Raw genomic sequence first — 20,037 nt, 5'->3', positions numbered from 1 at the left:
ATTACTGATAACAAGAAAACACATTTGCTTTAATAGGAAAAAAATACAACACAATGGCCCCACATTACACTGCCAGGGGAGCACATAATATTATATTGGCTATGTATCTCTTCACATTACACCAGTAGTGGTGCCACTTGCAATATAGCAGTAAAGATGGTCATTATTTTACACCAAAATGGTTCCTAATAAAAACTATGCATAGAAGGATACTCATCATGTTATATCATGACATCACACAGTGGTTGCGTAGTGTTCCTCTGGGAACGTTTTGCAGAGGCACAGTAATGGAGCTCAGTGCCAGTATTAGTGAAATCAATAATGGTCTGGCCCTTTAATACATTCAGGTGATGTGGAAATAATGTGAAAAGGGTGTGAAAACACCCTTTTTCACATTATTTTAAGAGAAAAAAAGTTAATAAATCTGTACCTACAGTAAGTCATTTTGGACATCAAGAGCCTGCATACTGTACACTCTGAGTGCCAATGTCTGGTTATTCCTTTACAGCTCCTCTCCCTGAAATCAAATCGAGATAATAAATACCTCAGTTTCTTTCTAGGTCACTAACCCATACAACGCCACCCAAATTCATCCAGTAGTATTTGCTTGATGCCAGAACGAACAGACAGACAGACAAACACAAATTGCAGCTTTATATGTGGTGCTCAAATGCTGCCCTCATTGAGACTGCCTGCTCTGAGGATGTGGAATATTTATTGAATAAATGTAGGTACTTCTACCTGCAAAGAGAAAATTCAATAGTGATTGTGGCTGCTGTTTACATCCCCTGAGGCAAACCTGGAATGTGCTTTGGACATTTTATATAATGCTTTAGCAAAGCAACAGACCAAAGCGATGTGGAGGGAGCATTTACAGTGGGCATCAACCAGGGCTGTAATTACGTGTGTGCCCCACAGCGCTGTCACCCTGAGGGCGCAACTGCTCGCATCCAAGTCAGCAACATTGTAATGAGTCAAACTGACTCATTACAAGGTGTGTGTGTGTGTGTGTGTGTGTGTGTGTGTGTGTGTGTGTGTGTGTGTGTGTGTATATGCCAGAGAGGAGCAGCTCTGGGGGCAGGGGAGGAGGAGGAGGGAGAGGGACTCGGGAGCTGCAACAGAGCAGTGTAATTGGTGGTGGCGCCGCTGCAGCTGTCCCTCTCCTTCACATTGGCTGGCCACGATCGCTCCCTCCCTGTTCGTGGCATACTTCCGCCAGGAAGCAGGGATGGAGCGATTGCTGCTCCCGAGTCCCTCTCCCTCTCCCTCCTCCTCCTCCCCTGCCCAGGGAGCTGTTCTTCTCCAGTGGCAGCACACAGCTTGTGATGAGTTCCGCGATAAGCCACCAGATCCTCTCAGTCTCAGCGGCGGCGGTAAGCAAAACTGCTGGGGCTGGGGGCATATGTGTACCTAGCACTGGGGGTATATGTGTACCTGGTATTGGGGGCATATGCGTACCTGGCACTGGGGGCATATGCATACCTGGCACTGGGGGCATATGCATACCTGGCACTGGGGACATATGTGTATCTGACATTGGGGGCATATGTGTTTCTGGCACTGGGGGTAAATGTGTACCTGGAACTGGGGTTATATGTGTACCTGGCACTGGGGGCATATTTGTATCTGGCACTGGGGACATATGTGTACCTGGCACTGGGGTTATATGTGTATCTGGCACTGGGGGCATATGTGTACTTGGCACTGGGGTCATATGGGCATATGAATATCTGGCACTGGGTCATATGTGTACCTGGCACTGGGGGTATATGTGTATCTGGCACTGGGGCATATGTTTACCTGGCACTGGGGGCATATGTGTACCTGGCACTGGGGACATATGTGTATCTGACATTGGGGGCATATGTGTTTCTGGCACTGGGGGTATATGTGTACCTGGAACTGGGGTTATATGTGTACCTGGCACTGGGGCATATTTGTATCTGGCACTGGGGACATATGTGTACCTGGCACTGGGGTTATATGTGTATCTGGCACTGGGGGCATATGTGTACTTGGCACTGGTGTCATATGGACATATGTATATCTGGCACTGGGGCATATGTGTACCTGGCACTGGGGGAATATGTGTATCTGGCACTGGGGGCATATGTGTACCTGGCACTTGGGGCATATTGGCATATGTGTATCTGGCACTGAGGGCATATGTGTATCTGGCACTGGGTGGCATATGTGTAGCTGGCACTGGGGGCATATGCGCATATGTGTATCTGGTACTGAGTTCATATGTGTATCTGGCACTGGGGGCATATGTGTATCTAGCACTGGGGGCATATGTGTATCTGGTATTGGTGGCATATGTATATCTGGCACTGAGGGCATATGTGCACCTGGCACTGGGTATAGGTATGTGTACCTGGCGCTGGGGGCATATATGTACCTGGCACTGGGGGTATATGTATCTGGCACTGCACACAACGCATATGCCATTATGTGTAAAAGGGGACTCTGCCTCACGTAATGTGTAAAATGGGCTCTATCTGGTATAGTGGCGCTACTGTGCAGCGTAATTAGAATAATGGAGACTACTGTGCACTGTAATATGGATTGGTATTATTTTGTGGCCACACCCATTCCCCTTGAAGCCATGCCCCTATATTTCTGGCGCGCGCCTCCGTCGCGCACTGGCCCTATTTTAAATATGGGGGGGCGCCGATTACGTTTTTTGTACATAGCTCTAAAATGTCTTGTTACGGCACTGCCGTCAACAACAATCGAGGAGACTTATAATTAGTGCTGCCAAAACTTTATAGGAATGTCACGCTACGTCCCAAGGGAAAAATATACTGGACCAGACTGCCTTGCTTCTATGGTCCTAAGCAGAAGTGTAACTAAGGAGGGGTCGAGCAGGGCACATGCCTTGGGCATCGTGGCAGGCCCAGCCGAAGGGGGTGCCACCGGCCAGGGCATCGTACCTGCTCCGCCCGCTTCCGTCAATGTGCTGCTGATGTCGCCCTCCCGCGTTAGGGAAAAGCAGGGTGCCTGCTCTGTGACAATGAGCAGCAGCAGAGAGTAACCTGTGACAGTGGGGGTCAGAGGAGCATGTGCTAAGCCCAGATTGGTGGAGCCCAACACATGCTCATCTGCCCCGAGCAGGGGGCGGGGCTACAGCAGCATCTACATCTCTTCTCCTGGGTCCTGGCTGGCAACGTGGAAGAGGAGGGAGCAGCTATTGGAGGTGAGGGCACCACTGTGTTTGTGTGTGAACCTGACTGCATGTGTCTCCATGCCCCCTCCCCCCATCAGCAGTGTGTGTCTCCATGCCCCCTTCCCCACAATCAGCAGTGTGTGTTTCCATGTCCCCATCCCCACACCAGTGTGTTTCCATGACCCCCCTACCCCCCATCAGCAGTGTGTGTGTGTCCAAGTTCCCCTCCATCAGTGTGTCTCCATGCCCCTCCAGCAGTGTGTGAATCCATGCCCCCTTCCCCTCCAGTATGTGTCTCTATGCCCCATATCCCCCCCCCACCAGTGTGTCTATATGCACCCTCGCCCCACCAGCAATGTGTGTGTCTCCATGCCCAATTCACCCCCACCGTGTGTATCTCCATGCCCCCCTCCCCCCACCAGCAGTGTCTGTCTCCACGTCCCACTCCAGCAGTGTGCCTCCATGTCCCCCTCCCCCCACCAGTGTGTGTCTCCATGCCCCCCTCCCCCCACCAGCAGTGTGTGTCTCCATGTCCCCCTGCCATAGGCTGACCATACTATCCCTTTAACCTGGGACACTCATGAATTACACAGGTTCTGTGGCTGGCTGACTACAAGCCTGCATTTCATCTGGTTTTAAGCAGCCACAGAACCTGTGTAATTCATGAGTGTCCCAGGTTAAAGGGATAGTATGGTCAGCCTGCGTCTCCTGGTGTGTCTCCATGTCCCCTCCAGCCGTGTGTCTCTATGTCCCCCTCCCCCCACCAGCAGTAAGAGTATCTCCATTCAATATTACAGGGAGGCTCATCTACCATATTGCGATGCTAATCATATATGTTAGTACATATGCGATTAGCATCGCTACGGTAGGCGGCGAGGGGCGGCAATGTATTTTAATACATCCCGCCCTCTCTGTCAGAATGCCAGCACGCGGCGCTCAGGTGCGGTGCGGTCTCCCAGACAGCAGCAGCATGGGCTCCCAGTGCATGGGACACACACAGAGAAACAGAGTGCAATGGCGTGTGCTGAATGACGACGCAGGGGGAGGTGATGGGGTGCTGAATGATGACGCAGGGGGAGGTGATGGTGTGCTGAATGACAATGCAGGGGGAGGTGATGGTGTGCTGAATGAAGACGCAGGGGGAGGTGATGGTGTGCTGAATGATGACACAGGGGGAGGTGATGGTGTGCTGAATGATGACACAGGGGGAGGTGATGGTGTGCTGAATGACAATGCAGGGGGAGGTGATGGTGTGCTGAATGAAGATGCAGGGGGAGGTGATGGTGTGCTGATAGACGTCGCAGGAGGAGGTGATGGTGTGGCTGAGAGATGATGCAGGGAGTGGTGATGGTGTGACTGAGAGATGACACGACAGGGAGATGATGGTGTGGCTAAGAGATGCAGGGGGCAGGATGTGAGTCTTGTTGAAGCACTGTTACATGTTGCTGACCTTGTTAATATTCCTACACAAACAGGCATCTTCTGGACGATGGGATCTCCTACATGAATAGTGATTAACGACTGAAGACGTTGTCTGCCTCAGAGGATAAAGTTCTTTAGAGGTTCCATATTGTGAGAAACCATCATACAGGTAAGGTGCATGTTGAATTTGAAAGAATATTCCCAGTGTGACGTGAAACAGTTGGCGTGTCATGTTGTCACGGCCCATTTTCAGTGGCCACGCCCCTTCTGGTATGTTACCACGTCCATTTTCCCAGCGCACGCCTGCTGAGCGTGCACATAGTTTCTTTGTAAGGCTTTGGGGGTGGGGGGGGGGCACCATTCCTAATCTTGCCCTGGGCTCCAAAAACCCTAGTTACACCTCTGGTCCTAAGATATGACAGTTATTGTGTATACATTGTAATCATGAGGAAACTTTTTAGGGTGTTTCCCAGGAGTATATGCAGCACATATTAGTTGATAAGTAGACTCCTTAGTTCCCTACTGTATTCACTATTTACCCACAATTGCATGCCATCATCAAAATGTGTATAGATTCTTAGATTTGCTGATGACATTGCTATCGTTGGTCTGATAAGTAACGAGGATGAGGTGGCATATAGAAATAAGGTAAACAAGTTACCGGAATGGAGAAAAAGTAACCGTTTCATTTTAAACATTTCTAAGACATGAGAGCTGGTACTGTAGTTGATTTTAGGAAGAAAAGCAACCTGTCCAAGCAACCAGTAGTTTTAGATGGCATGACCATTGAGGAGGTAGAACACATTCAATTTATGAGGATCCAGATTTTCAATGACCTATCATGGTCTTTAAACATTAAGCGGTCCATGTACTAAAAATTCACTTTCCATGGAGATAATGCCGCTCCTGGTGTACTTGTTACCTGTGCGAAGCAGGAGGCAGCTACCACGATTTTTACTTAAAATAGCCAGCTGAGGTAAGTAAACGCTTAGTCACCCCCTCAGCAGTGACAGCAGAGACACATTCCGCCCTGACCACACTGTGCGTGGACTCTGCTCAGTCTCTCGTGCAGCTCAGCAGAGTCAAAACTTTATTGACAAACGGACAAATTGATCAAGAGCTCACACCTAGTTTTTTCACGTGAGGAGAGGCAGATAACAGCAGCTAGAGGTGAGGAAGCCTGCACTGGAGAAGAGGGGACAGTAAGTGACCTATGAGACTGCTGTATGCCTCCATATTGGGAAGTTGGACCATGTATCCTTGTTTATGATCCTGGCATATAAATACCTGGGTTAAATGTTCCAAGCCTAAAAGGCACTATGATGAGGATACAAGACAGCTTGGAATTTACAAACTGGAATATGTTAATAGAGGAAGCAAGGGTAGATAGAATTATAAATGTTGTCTATAGTACCTTGCTTCTATGCTTCCAGGATATATCAGTTATTCTACAGAAAGCGTAACCATGAGAAAATTCGTAACTATACAGTATATAATTATACGTCGCCGGTAGACCAGTGTTACAGAATTGTATACGATAATACATCCGAGTGATGTTACAATCTGTCCATAGTGTTAGTTCATTCTATAGCACTATGGGAAATATTTATCAAAGTATATTAGTGGGATAACTTGTGTATTCAGGGTGTATCTTACAAATATTGCAAAAGCAGCCCCCTTAGGTTTCTATGGAGGCTGCTTAAATGCAGAATTTACCAAATTCCGTAATGCAAAGAGCTTGGCCCTGGTACTGGTACTATCATTAGGCCATAGTCACCTATATGCTACAAATCACACATTTTACTGGGAGAGGGGTCTGTGGGATTCTTAAGCAGTGGCCACTTTTTGCACATGCGTGGTCTGACAACTGCGAATACGCAGTAGTGCGTCCAGACACTAAACCAAAAAGTAAAGTGAACACTTTTATCTCAGTGTGGATTAAATTTGTTTTATGTTAGCTACTGGGTAGTGCCATTTCTTGTTACCATGCCACTCTATTTTGTTTGCAACTTTTTTGGGTTTGGGGTTACCCTCTCTTGGTAATAAGGGCCAGCTGGTACCCAGAGAAGTCCTAAGGGTGCTTGTCACCAATCTTTTGAGCACAAGCAAAACTCACATGGGGACAGGTCTGGTGATCGAGGTGGCCAAGATGTCTTAAAGTATTGGCTGATGACCACCTTTCAGACGTCATGGCCACTCCGATCACTGGACTGGTTGTGGTCCTGAAAGACAGCAGTAGACGTCATGTAATGGCTATTCCATCTGACATGTTACATTTTGCTAAAGAGAATGCTGTTCTTCACATAGAAACTGCTGTTAACTACAGTGGAGGACACATTGAACAATTGTAATGCTAGCCAGGTGACTTGGGGAAGAGGTTTTGGCGTATAGCTGAGGTAGTGCCATTATTTAAAAAGGGATCTAAAAATGATCCTGTGAACTATAGACCAGTTAGTATAACCTCTATAGTGGGTAAAATATTGGAAGGAATTTTGAGGGATAGCATAGAGGATTATCTGCGGAACACTACGTTTTTAGCAAGCGTCAGCATGGGTTTCTGAGGGACAGATTGTGTCAAACTAACTTAATTAGCTTCTACAAGGAAGTGAGCGATAATCTTGACAAGGGCAAAGCAGTGGATGTGGTCTTTTTAGATTTTGCAAAAGCCTTCGACACAGTGCCTCATAGGACACTGACGATCAAATTAAGGGAACTTGTCCTAGGAAATACTATTTGTACATGGATAGGTAATTGGCTGGATAACAGGGTACAACGAGTAGTGGTCAATGGGATGTTCTCCAGCTGGGCACCAGTAGTCAGCGGAATTCCACAAGGGTCCGTACTTGGCCCGCTACTGTTCAATATATTTATTAATGATCTAGGGACAGGCCTGGGAAGCACAGTGTCAATCTTTGCAGATGATACTAAACTGTGTAAGGTAATTAATTCAGAAATCGATGTGGAGTCTCTACAGAATGACTTATCTAAACTTGAAACCTAGGCGTCTAAATGGGGAATGAGGTTCAATATTGAAAAATGCAAAGTTATGCACTTTGGGATTAAAAACAAACTTGCATCCTCTACACTTAATGGGGAAAATATTGGGGTAGCAGTAGAGGAAAAATATTTGGGGGTGCTCATAGATAATAGACTTAATAACAGTACACAATGTAAAAATGCAGCAAAGAAGGCAAGTAAAGTCCCTGCGTGCATAAAACGGGGTATTGAGACAAGGGACGAGGATGTAATCCTGCCTCTGTATAAATCATTGGTACGTATGCATCTGGAAAATTGGGGGTCATTTTCACTGCAGTTTATCGCAGCGCAGCGATCAGGTCGGAACTGCGGCACCGGCGCATGCTAGAAGGGCGTAGGCCGTCGTTGCCTAGCAATTGCCTCTGAGGCAGAGGCAGTCGCTGGGCGGGAGGGGGCTGGACGGCGGCGTTAAGCCACCGTTTAGGGGGCGCGGTCCGGCCAACAAAGGCGTGGCCGAACCGTTGGGGGGGCGGGCCGTGGTGGCTGCGTGATGTCACACGCAGCCACTGCGACATGGGGCAGCGAAGAGATTCTCCCGGCCAGCCGCAGGAGCTGCGCTGGCCGGGAGTAACTCCTGAGTTGCAAAAGCATCGCTTTTGCATTTCTGCGGGGGAGGGGGGGTGGCACTGACATGCGGGGCGGACTAGCCCTGTGCTGGGTGTCCTCCCGCATGTCTTAGTGCCTGATTGTAGCTGTGCTAAATTTAGCACAGCTACAATCAACTCGGAATGACCCCCATTATGTTACATTTTGGGCACCATATTATAAAAAAGATATCTGGGAGCTCGAAAGAGTTCAAAGGAGAGCTACTAAACTGATTAAAGGGTTAGAGACACTGGAGTATGAGGAAAGGCTTACTAGGTTAAATGTGTATTCCCTTGTAAAGAGGACATGAGAGATGACATTATTAATATCTTCAAATATGTAAAGGGTCAATACAAAGAGTTAGCAGGGGATTTGTTTATTAACAGAACTCTGTATAGGACATGTGGGCACTCGCTGAGGCTAGAGGAGAGAAAATTCCGTACAAAACATAGTAAAGGGTTCTTCACCATAAGGGCAATAAGGATTTGGAACTCCCTGCTGGAGGAGGTAATAATGGCAGACTCTGTAAATGCATTTTAAAATGGATTGGACAGTTTTCTAGCTGAAAAAAAGTATCCAAGGCTATAGCATTTAATATATTGACATTAAGTATATGGGAGTGATACGAAATATAGTTGTCAATTGGTACGAAACCATTACTTCAGCTGGTGCATTATAATGTGCACTCCTTATTACAGAATACAGGTTGAATCAGTTGGGCATTTTGCCTATTTTCAACCTCATTAAGTATGTTACTATGTTACTAATTATATTGCAATAGTGCCACCTTTCGCAACTAATATATATATTATATATATATATATATATATATATATATATATATACAGGTTGAGTATCCCTTATCCAAAATGCTTGGGACCAGAAGTATTTTGGATATGGGATTTTTCCGTATTTTGGAATAATTGCATATCATAATGAGATATCATGGTGATGGGACCTAAATCTAAGCACAGAATGCATCTATGTTTCATACACACCTTATACACACAGCCTGAAGGTAATTTTAGCCAATATTTTTTATAACTTTGTGCATTAAACAAAGTGTGTCTACATTCACACAATTCATTTATGTTTCATATACACCCTATACACACAGCCTGAAGGTCATTTAATACAATATTTTTAATAACTTTGTGTATTAAACAAAGTTTGTGTACATTGAGCCATCAAAAAACAAAGGTTTCACTATCTCACTCTCACTCAAAAAAGTCCGTATTTCGGAATATTCCGTATTTCGGAATATTTGGATATGGGATACTCAACCTGTATATATATATATATATATATATATATATAGTAGAGGACTCCAAAAGATTTGGAAGGTGCACTCGCACTCATAAAGGAATAGCAGATACTTCTTCTTAAAATCACCGCAGCTTTTATTGTCGACGTTTCGGTCTGATGACAGGCCTTTTTCAAGACAGGTGATGTATCATCCTCATCATTTCATCATCATAGACAACAAATACATAATCTGCAAATACACAGTAATACACAATCACAAGCAGTATGCCTCACCGGCCCCTATGGGCACCCGACAATGACAATAATGGACCCGTCACAAAAAAACACCCATTAGAAATGTGCCTAAAGGATATAACCATCCTAATCAGATTACCTGGGATACATAGAAGAATCCACACCGGGTATCTCCTATGCAGGACACTCAGACATAATCAAATACTAAAAATCATGCAGAGCTACTTCCATCTGTCAAATAGATACATAAACAGGTTTATCATAGATCTTTATACTCTCCACCAAAAATACCTCACATCCAAGGTGATGTCAGCGTATGGTCTCATACCTTATCGGAGTAGCCAGAGAGCTAATGCAGCAATGATGTAGGAGGCATAGGCTTAAAAAGATCCAACCTGCCAACACCAGAAAGAAACAATATCCTCACTGAATACTAATAGACATATCATCACAGAACCAATAGTGTGAAATGAAATCAGTAGTATAGAGTAAGACATTAGTACTCACATCAGCCCAGGGACACCACAGGCATTGCTGCATGCTGTCCCTACAAACAAATGGGCTATTTAAACCGTACTGGCTGGAAGTGACGTTCAACCCGGAAGTCCCCCTTACAAACCTAGTAAACTCATAAAAAGACACTTCCCGCTGTTCAATCATGCCCTAAAGCATGCTGTGAGCAAGGCGCCTCACCTGCGGACCCAGCCGCTTAGCCGCTGGAACCTCCGCGCTGGCTTCAGCCAGACGCCGTCATTCGAGTTACAACCCGCCGGAAACGCGTCATCATGCGTTCCAACGGTACTTCTGTGCGGTTCAGCAACCGGAAGTGTACATTCGAGTGTCCTAGCCGCAAATGCACAATACTGACACGTCCCAGCTCAGAATCAATGATGCCCAGTCACTGAATTTTATAGTAATCATACCTCCACACTACCCAGCAGCCGAGAGTGTACTAAAAGACCATTCAATCCCTGTTGCTAAGTAACCTGGGCACAACAAACCCGTGCACCAGTTCAGAACTACATGAACATCTTTTTTTTTTTTTTTTTTAATAATACAATTTTTATTATTTAAAAGTATACATGAAAGAACAGGAAAAGTTGATCGTCACATACATATAAAGCGGTGGATTTTTAATACAGAGATAATGATATGAGAGATTAATTCAAAATGCAGCTTGCTAACATGAACAAGAACCTCAACTAGAATACTGCAAAATGGAATGCAAGTTTAGAATTCTGTATGATTTGTCTACTTGGGACTATGACGAAAATATAATAGATAGGTAGTAAAAAGAAGAATACAAGAAGAGAATAATAGAAAAAGAGAGAGAAAAGAAAGACAAGAAAATAAAAAATCGTAAAAAATAAAAGACAAGGGGAGGGGATGGAAGGGGGAAGGGGAGGGGGGGGGATGAGATCATAGTTATTATGAAATAATGTAAAAGACAAGGGCCTCTTCTATGTGCAAAAATTTAGACGGAATAATCTTGAAAGCTAGTGTTGATCGGGATTAGGAGTTAGCGATGACCCGGAGATGATGCCAGTCTGTATTTTCAAACACTTTCATAATTTTGTCTTGTGTAGATGGGTCTAGAGAAACAATAAATGGGGACCATTTGGCATAAAACCGGTCTACGTGCCTATCCAAGTCTGGAAATGTATTATTCCTATCGAAATAAAGGATTTGTAGGAGTTTCAACTTTAATTCCTGTAAGGAAGGAGAGGAGGAGGAGATCCAATGGATAAGAATTATTTTCTTTGCAAGTGTCACAATGGTAACCAGTAGTGGGATATGAGATGAGAGTTCCTTGTTGGGGAGCCAATTTTTAAAGTTCGCACAAAGGTAGGCTAGAGGGTCAGGAGGAACATGAGTGGAGAATAAATAATTTATATATATACAGTTACCTTATTCCAAAAGCGTTTTATTTTCCTACATTCCCAGAAACAGTGGTAAAAGTTAGCGTGCAAACAGTGACATTTAGGACAAGATCCTGAGGTGTCTGGATTCATATGTTTTCTCTGAGCAGGAGATATGTAGGCCCTGTGTATAGTTCTCCAGTGTACTTCCTGAAGATATGAGGATTTTAGGAACTTTAAGATTTTAGGGCAATGTTCAGTGAGAGTCGAAGGGGAAGTAATGTCAGGGATATCATTTTGCCATGTAGATGTTAGTGTATGCCATGATTTCGTGTTAGCGATCGGTAATAGGATAGTATAAAGAAATTTTATACAATAAGGGACCGCATTTAATAGTCTCAATAGGGAATTAATGGGATCAGTCGAGTTTTGGTGTCTGGTTTTTGGATCCAGTGAAAAGGCAAAGTGTCGTGTTTGTAAATACATGAAAAAATTAGAGGTGTGAAGTGAAAATCGTGATTGGAGAGTAGAAAAAGCCAATATTTGTCCTCCAGGATCAAAGACCTGTGAGGTAAGTGAGAGACCTTTAACTTTCCACGTGTGGAAGATTGGATTAGTTATCGAGGGAGAAAAGGAAGGGTTGCCCCAGAGGGTATTGTATGGAGATGAAGTCGGATTTCTCTTCAGTTTTTTGTTTATGGAGATCCAAGCTAGGTAAGTGTCATGAAACATTATATGATGAAAAATATTTGAGGGGATGTCTGATTTTTTGGAATGAAGAAGGGCACCAGGAGAATAGGGATTAAATAGAGCGGTGTCAAGAGAATTAGAAGTGAATGTAGATTTAGAAAGAAGCCAGTCTGAGATATATCTGAAATGCGTAGCTAATGAGTATAATTTTAAATTTGGGAGGGAGAATCCTCCATGGGATTTATGAGTCTGAAGTTTATGGAAAGCAATTCGAGGGCGTTTATTTTGCCAGATGAATCGTGAGGTGATTTGGTCAAAACGTTTCATGTCAGAGGCAGAAAGATTAATTGGTAACATTTGAATTAAATAGAAAATTTTAGGGAATATGATGGATTTAACTACCGCTATTCTTCCAATGATGGATAATGGTAAGTTAAGCCATGAATCGTATAGAGAAGTTATTTTAGCGAGAATCGGGGTAAAGTTGAGTTTGTATAATGAGGACACATCTGATGGGATATTTAATCCTAGGTATTTGATTTCTGTTTTAGGGGTAGCAACTGAGAAAGGAAGTGAGGGGGTTTGTGGATGGGACTTGGGACCTTCTAACGTTAGAATGTCTGATTTAGACATATTTATCTTGAACCCTGATTGGGCGCCAAAATTAGATATCAAAGAAGACAAAGAGGGTAAAGAGGTAGAAGGGTTGGATAGAAAAAGTAGGAGGTCATCTGCGTATAAAGCTAGTTTCAGTGTGGACGACCCTATTGAGATACCGTGAATGGAAGGAGAATTCCTGATAGAAATTGCAAGTGGTTCAATGGCAATGGCGAAAAGTAACGGGGAAAGGGGGCATCCTTGGCGTGTACCTCGAGAAACTGCGAATGGAGTGGACAAGTGGCCATTACAATATATCTGAGAGGACGGAGAAGTGTATAGGGTCTGGATAAAGGAAATGAAAAAAGAAGGATATCCGAAATGTTGCATGGAATTGAAAAGGTGAGGCCATTCTAGAAGGTCAAACGCCTTCTCTGCATCTAAGGCTAAGACAATGGTGTGTGATGAGGAGGGGTGAAATTTCAGATGTTGGATTACGGAGAGAACCTTGCGTACGTTAGTCACCGAATGTCTACCCCAGATGAACCCAGATTGGTCCGGGTGGATTATGTGGGGGAGGGTGTATTTTAGTCGATCGGCTAAGATTTTTGCAAAAATTTTATAATCTGAATTCAGTAGAGAGATTGGGCGGTAAGAACCAGGGAGGGAGGGGTCTCTGCCTGGTTTCAATAGGATTTTGATTATGGCATTATTAAAGTAAAGGGGAATAGATTTGGAGTTAATTATTGAGTTAAACAGAGCCAGAAGATGTTTATCAATTTTATCTATTAGGAGTTTGTAGAACTCGTTAGAAAAGCCATCAGGGCCCGGAGCTTTGTTGAGTTTCAGGTGGCTAATAGTAGAGCGAACTTCTTCCAAAGTAATGGGGTTAGCTAATGATTCGGTTAATTCAGAAGGGAGTTGAGGTAGTACAGGAAAGGACCAGGAATGGTGATTATCTTTGAGTGTGGAAGGTTGACCTGTGTATAATGTTTCATAGAATTGTCTCATAAGAGAAGTGATTTGTTGGGGGTCATTGGTTAGAGAACCATCAGGAAGTTTTAGAGGATGTACTAACATAGGAGGTGAAGTGCCTTTCAGGATGTTTGTTAGTAATTTACCTACTTTGTTTCCAAAATTATGAAACCGAGAATCAACCTTAAATTTGTATTTGTCTCCCATCAGAGAAAGAAATTCATTAAACTGTAGTTTTAATGTTAAATATGAAGATTTGTGAGACTGAGTGGGGTAAGTTTTGAAGGTTTGATAGGCGGAAGAAAGTGCACGTTGCATGTCTAAATAAGACTGAGCGTGTTTTTTCTTGAGGGCTGAAGAGTAGGAAATGATGCTACCTCTGAGTACTGATTTGGCAGTTTGCCAAAATAAAGGGGGATCTAGCTCTGAATGTTGTTTATTTGAAAAATAGAAGGAGTCCCAAGTCGCCTGTAAAGAGTCGCAAAACTTCTTGGAGTTAGAAAGATAAGAGGGAAATCTCCATTGAGGAGATTTATTTCGAGAAGGGTGTAGAGTGTATGAGAACCAGATCAGAGCGTGGTCGGAGATAACTATGGGTTCAATGGCTGAGTCTGAAACCGACGGGAAAAGATGTTGGGATATAAAGACATAGTCGATTCTGGAAAAAGTGTTGTGTGCGGAGGAGTGGCAGGAAAATTCCCTTTCAATCGGGTGAAGTGCACGCCAAATATCTATCAGTTGTAGAGAATCAGAAAAGAGAGAAATGCCTAGAGTAGGGAGATGTTGAGGGGTCCTAGAGGTGTTAGAGCGGTCTAGGTAGTTAGAAGAAACTAAATTGAAATCACCGCATACTATAAGGTTGTCATTGGAGAACGGAGATAATTTAGCTAGCAGCATCTGAAAAAAAGATTTTTTTGTAAGTGGTGGGAGCGTAGATGTTGCACAGGACTAGTACATGTGAATCAATGGAGAGTTTAGTGATTAGGAATCGTCCATTAGGGTCAATGTCAGAGGATATTGTTGTGGTGTTAAGGTTACGTTTTGCCAATAGAACTACCCCTCTAGATTTAGAGTTAAATGGAGCCGCTGCTATAAGGGACCACTGTGACATCTGCAGTTTCAAGGATTCTTGTTGAGTTAAATGAGTTTCTTGCAGGAATGCAACATTAATGTCTGACTTGGATAGGTATAGAAGGATCTTACGACGTTTAGCCGGAGAATTAATCCCACCAACATTTAGCGTACCAATTTTTAAGTCTATCATGTGAATGGCCAATTAGGGTAGAACAATAAAAGATACACCCTTAATTCGAGTAAGTAGATCAGAGAGTGGGAAAAGGATATGGGGATAGGGGGGGGAGGGGCATGGGGGGGGAAAGAACACAAACAAAAACAAATGTTGAATGTTTGACAAGCAAACAGACTTCGGGACCAAAAAAGCATTTTGATAACTAGAATAAATCTAAACATTATTTCTATTCCGGAGCAATGCTTCCGGTGTTTTCCCGACCTCGGCAACTGGGAAAATTATGATCTAATATAAGATAGAGCTAAGTCATAAGATGCAGCAATAGACCTAGAATACTTTTAAGCTAAATGTTGAGTTGAGATAAGAGCAACACTGAGATTAAACAATAGTGTTAGTCATCAATTATTCATAAGGTCACCTATAAACAAAAATTAAACCTCATTTGCATTCTCAACGCATATGTTGAACAATAACAGAAACCTAAGTGTGACCACGTGGGATTGGAACCATCTCACTGGTAATTATCACATGTTCGCAAGGATATTCAAACGTAGCTGAATTGACATTAATGAATCAGAAGAAGGGGGAGAGCCTCTCTTATGGAGGCGTTACGAGTCGAGCCTAAAAGTCAAGAGTCAGGGATAGGAGTAATATCAGCGATGTCATTATGGTCCTCAGAAGACCCTCCTTGGAGATATGACGCTGCATCCTCAGGAGTAGAGAAATCCAGGTGTTTGTCTCCATCATAGATTCGGAGCTTCGCTGGGTAAAGTAAGGAGAATTTTCGTTTATCGGATACCAATTTTGAACAGATAGGATTAAAGGCCTTCCTTGCTCTTGATAATTCTGCAGAAAAGTCTTGAAATATGAGCAGACGGTTGTTTTCCCACTGTATAGATCGAATCTTCCTGGAGGCGGACCAGATGGCTACTTTGTGTAAATAATTTAAGCACCTGAACAGTGTAACACGAGGGCGACCCTCTGTAGAACGGGGGGGAGGACCTACACGGTGCACACGCTCAATTACCAAATCTTTACAAATATCGGCGATACCTAGAAGATTGGGGAGCGTTGTTTGGACAAATTGAGAAAGATTGTCCCCCTTCACAGTTTCAGGGAGGCCTACCAGCCGAATATTATTTCTTCTGGACCTGTTTTCTGCGTCGTCTAACTTCATCCATAATTGATAATTCTCTTTTTCAAGACGTTTGACACAGCCCTGAACATCAGCCATATCGTGGCAGAGGCCTCCAATTCTATTCTCATTAACAGAGACTTTGTGTGAGAGATGCTGCAATTGGAGCGAGATGTCTAAGACTGCTTTTGACAATAATGGAGCCATCGCTTGTGTAATGGCCTCTGTGAGGTCAGCGTATGTAATAGGCGAGTCAGGGGAACGATCCATTGAAGGGGGGCATGAGAGTGATTGTGAAGCAATCAATTTTTTGGGAGCTGGAGAAGAGGGAGGGGTGGTAATTCCAGGGGCCATAGTGGAATTAGCTCTCCTTTTTTCCTGGCGAACAGGGAGGGAGGAAGGTAGGGCTTTGGCTGCAGAATTGGAGGATAGAAACCGGTCCATTTGTAGTAGTAGGGATAAAGAGAATGGGGTGCTATCGTATGAATAAAATTTCACTGGGTTATAGAAGTAAGAAAAAGCATGCGTGGTATCTGTGAGCCGTGGAAGCTGGTCCTGTGTATTGTGTTATTCTTAGGAAACCTTTGATATCAGCCTAAGGCGTGGGAGTTTGCTGGCAATGGTATATATAGGGTTAAACAGCAGTGACCCACCTTAGAATCTTCAGCAGGAATCAGTTTTTTTTGTCTGTAGGTCTCTGCAGCTGCAGAGCAAGGCAGTGTATATGTAGGCAGCAGGAGATTAACACAGAATTGGCGCTGCTGCTGCGGTTGCTATGGTTACCGCTCGTGATCCAGTGAGAGCCGGGTGCCGTGGCTGAGCTCTGCGGCTCTCGTTCGTTTCAGTGTCGTCTCCCAGGGCAGATTATCCCAGGTATGACTGCCTGTCACACCGTGTGCAGTGAGGGAGGGAGAGAGCGGCCGCAATGAAGTGCCGTCCGGCGGGGATTTTTCTCGGCGGGCGGGCGTCTCAGGTGCAGGGCGATCACAGCCGCCGGCGGCTTGCTGCACGGAGGAGCAGTGGGGCTATAAATACCGGCTAAGTGAGGCTGTTAAAACAGCCGTTATAGCGGTGCCGTGGTCGGGATATACCGGAGCTGTGCTGTGGTGTGTCCTCACAGCATGGAGCCGGAACCGGAAGTCTACATGAACATCTTTTATAATAAAATACAAGGATGGAAATTCATGTCCCTAAATGGCACTGTTCACAGGTGCACTCTGTGCAACCACCATCAAATTCTACAGATAAACAAATATACTACTGGAGAGTGTAATTTAGCTCCATAACTAGATGGGCCAAACTGGCCAAACAGTTTTATATATCACCTGGATAATAACATCATACATCCAACCCAATGTGCCTATGTCCGCGCGCATTAAGCCCGCGCATACTATACACACTGTTAGGATAACAAACTAAATGGGTCCAGATGCCTATCAGCAACCCACGAGGCCGGTGAGTCATTCACATAGCAATGATCCTACATTAAGATGATGCAAACAAAAACATACTACATAACAATGCAAAGACAGGTGACCTGGATTGACACACAGGCTTCATTAAGAGAAGAAGCCTATCTGTCAAGACGGCACACCTACCATATACCATAAAAACGTCCAACCACACGGTCGGTGATATAGCTACTAAAGGAGGGGATGTAATAAATTTGCTTCATTTAGGCCCCTAGGGGCTACGGTGTCCAAAGTATATATCCAATAACACTCTCGTTGTTTAAGAGCCAAAGAACGGTCCCCTCCCATTGGATTTGGGGGAATCCAATCAATGATTTTACATTTAAGGCTCGCCACTTGGTGTCTAGCATCCAAAAAGTGGCGAGCTACTGGCTTATCAGTCTTGCCCGTAAGTATGGCCGTATGGATGGAGGACCTGTGATTGGCCATTCGATCACGGAACATATGCGTAGTGAGACCAACATAATACAACCCACATGGGCACTTCAAGATATATATAATGAAATCAAGACGGCAATGTAAATGGTACTTTAATCGGATGGTTTTCCCAGTATGCGGGTGATTAAATGTCGGTCCTGTAATCATGGACCGATACGTAGTGCAACTACCGCATGAAAAACATCCCGGTTTAGACTGCATCAAAGCAGTCCACAGGGTTTTGATGGGATCTTCTTCAGGAAATGATCTTGGTTTCATGAGAAGCTGTTTGAGATTAGCTCCCCTCCTATAAGCCATCATTGGTACCCCTGTTTTCGTGAAGGGTAAGGATTCATCTGATTTAATAATTGGCCAATGATGGTGTAGTGCCTTTTTCAACCTCGCAGCATTCCCATCAAACTGTGTAGGGAAGATCAAACGATCTTGTGTTTTCCTTTTAGGCTTAGTGCCAGTAATTGTCTGTTCAGCTTTATGTCTGCACCCCCGTAACAATTTTGGAGAATAACCACATTCTAGAAACCGTGTAGTGATCTCATTACATTGGTCATTTCTGCGTATAGGATCGGAATTCAACCTCATTACTCTCAAGTACTGTGAGGTCGGTAGACTCTCTTTTAAAGCTGAGGGATGATGACTAGTTGCTAATAGTAATTGATTCCGTAGGTTTACGGAAGAGAGTGTAGCTCAACTGTGTACCTGTATTCATGAGAGTCACATCCAAGAAGTTAATTTCCAAATAAGAGCTAGTTTGTGTAAATTTAATCGGGCTAGGCAGTGAGTTCAACTCCTCCACCATCTTAATAAATTCCTCCTGCGTCCCTTTCCACAATAAGAAGACATCATCGATGAATCTACGAAAGAAAATGATTAGATGCCCATATTTGGGGAATATATGTGTACTCTCGTACCATGCCATAAATAAATTAGCATATGCAGGTGCCAGATTAGACCCCATTGCTGTACCGGCTATTTGCATATAGAAATCCTTCTTATATACAAAGTGATTCTGCGTGAGTACCAACTCGGTCAGCTCAAGCAGGAACTCTGTGGGGTACTCAGCACAGGGTGTACGTTCAAATGCTGTCCTAAGCACTTCCAGTCCTGCCTGATGGGGTATAACAGTGTATAGTGAACATACATCGAGAGTGGCCAGAAGAGTTCCCCTGGTCACCTCGATGTCTGTCACATGTTGGAGAAAATCTCCCGTATCCCTAATATAACTAGGGATAGAACGAACCAATGCTTGTAATAAACTATCCAAAAAAATGGCAAGTGGTTGGAGGAGAGACCCCTCAGCAGCAATAATGGGCCGTCCTGGCGGCTGTGTAAGTGTTTTATGGATTTTTGGCAATAGATATATAATAGGACATTTAGGATGTTCAACAGTGCAAAATCGTGCCAGATCATAAGAGATCCATCTCTGTTCAAGGCCTCTTCTAATAGCAGCATCAACCTTCCGTTTGACCATAGGGACCGGATTAGCTTCAAGTTTGGCGTATGTAGTGGTGTCGGAGAGCTGTCTCATGACCTCACGGTCATAATCACCCCAATCCTGCACCACTACCGCGCCCCCTTTGTCAGCAGGTCTTATTACCAAATAGTTGGCTTTTCTAAGTTGATTAAGGGCAACGCGTTCGGGGGGTGAAAGATTGTCGTACAACTTTTTAGGTGTCTTTTCTTTAGTTTCATTTTGCACTAAACGTAAAAACGTCTTAATGCTAGAATTCGTGGACGGTGGGTCAAACGTGGATTTGACTTTAAACTTGGGACGGTCTCCGCTAGGAGTAACGTCTTTGAAGAACTCGCGTAAACGCATAGTCCTACCAAATTTAAATTGGTCAACCGTTTGTTCAAAAGTATTAACCTCGCACGTAGGCACAAAGGAGAGTCCTTTGGAAAGGAGTCTCATT

The sequence above is a fragment of the Pseudophryne corroboree genome, chromosome 9, assembly GCF_028390025.1.
Source record: "Pseudophryne corroboree isolate aPseCor3 chromosome 9, aPseCor3.hap2, whole genome shotgun sequence".
NCBI lineage: Eukaryota > Metazoa > Chordata > Amphibia > Anura > Myobatrachidae > Pseudophryne > Pseudophryne corroboree.
The sequence above is the reverse complement of the archived record's forward strand: the minus strand, read 5'-3'. Positions refer to the sequence as shown.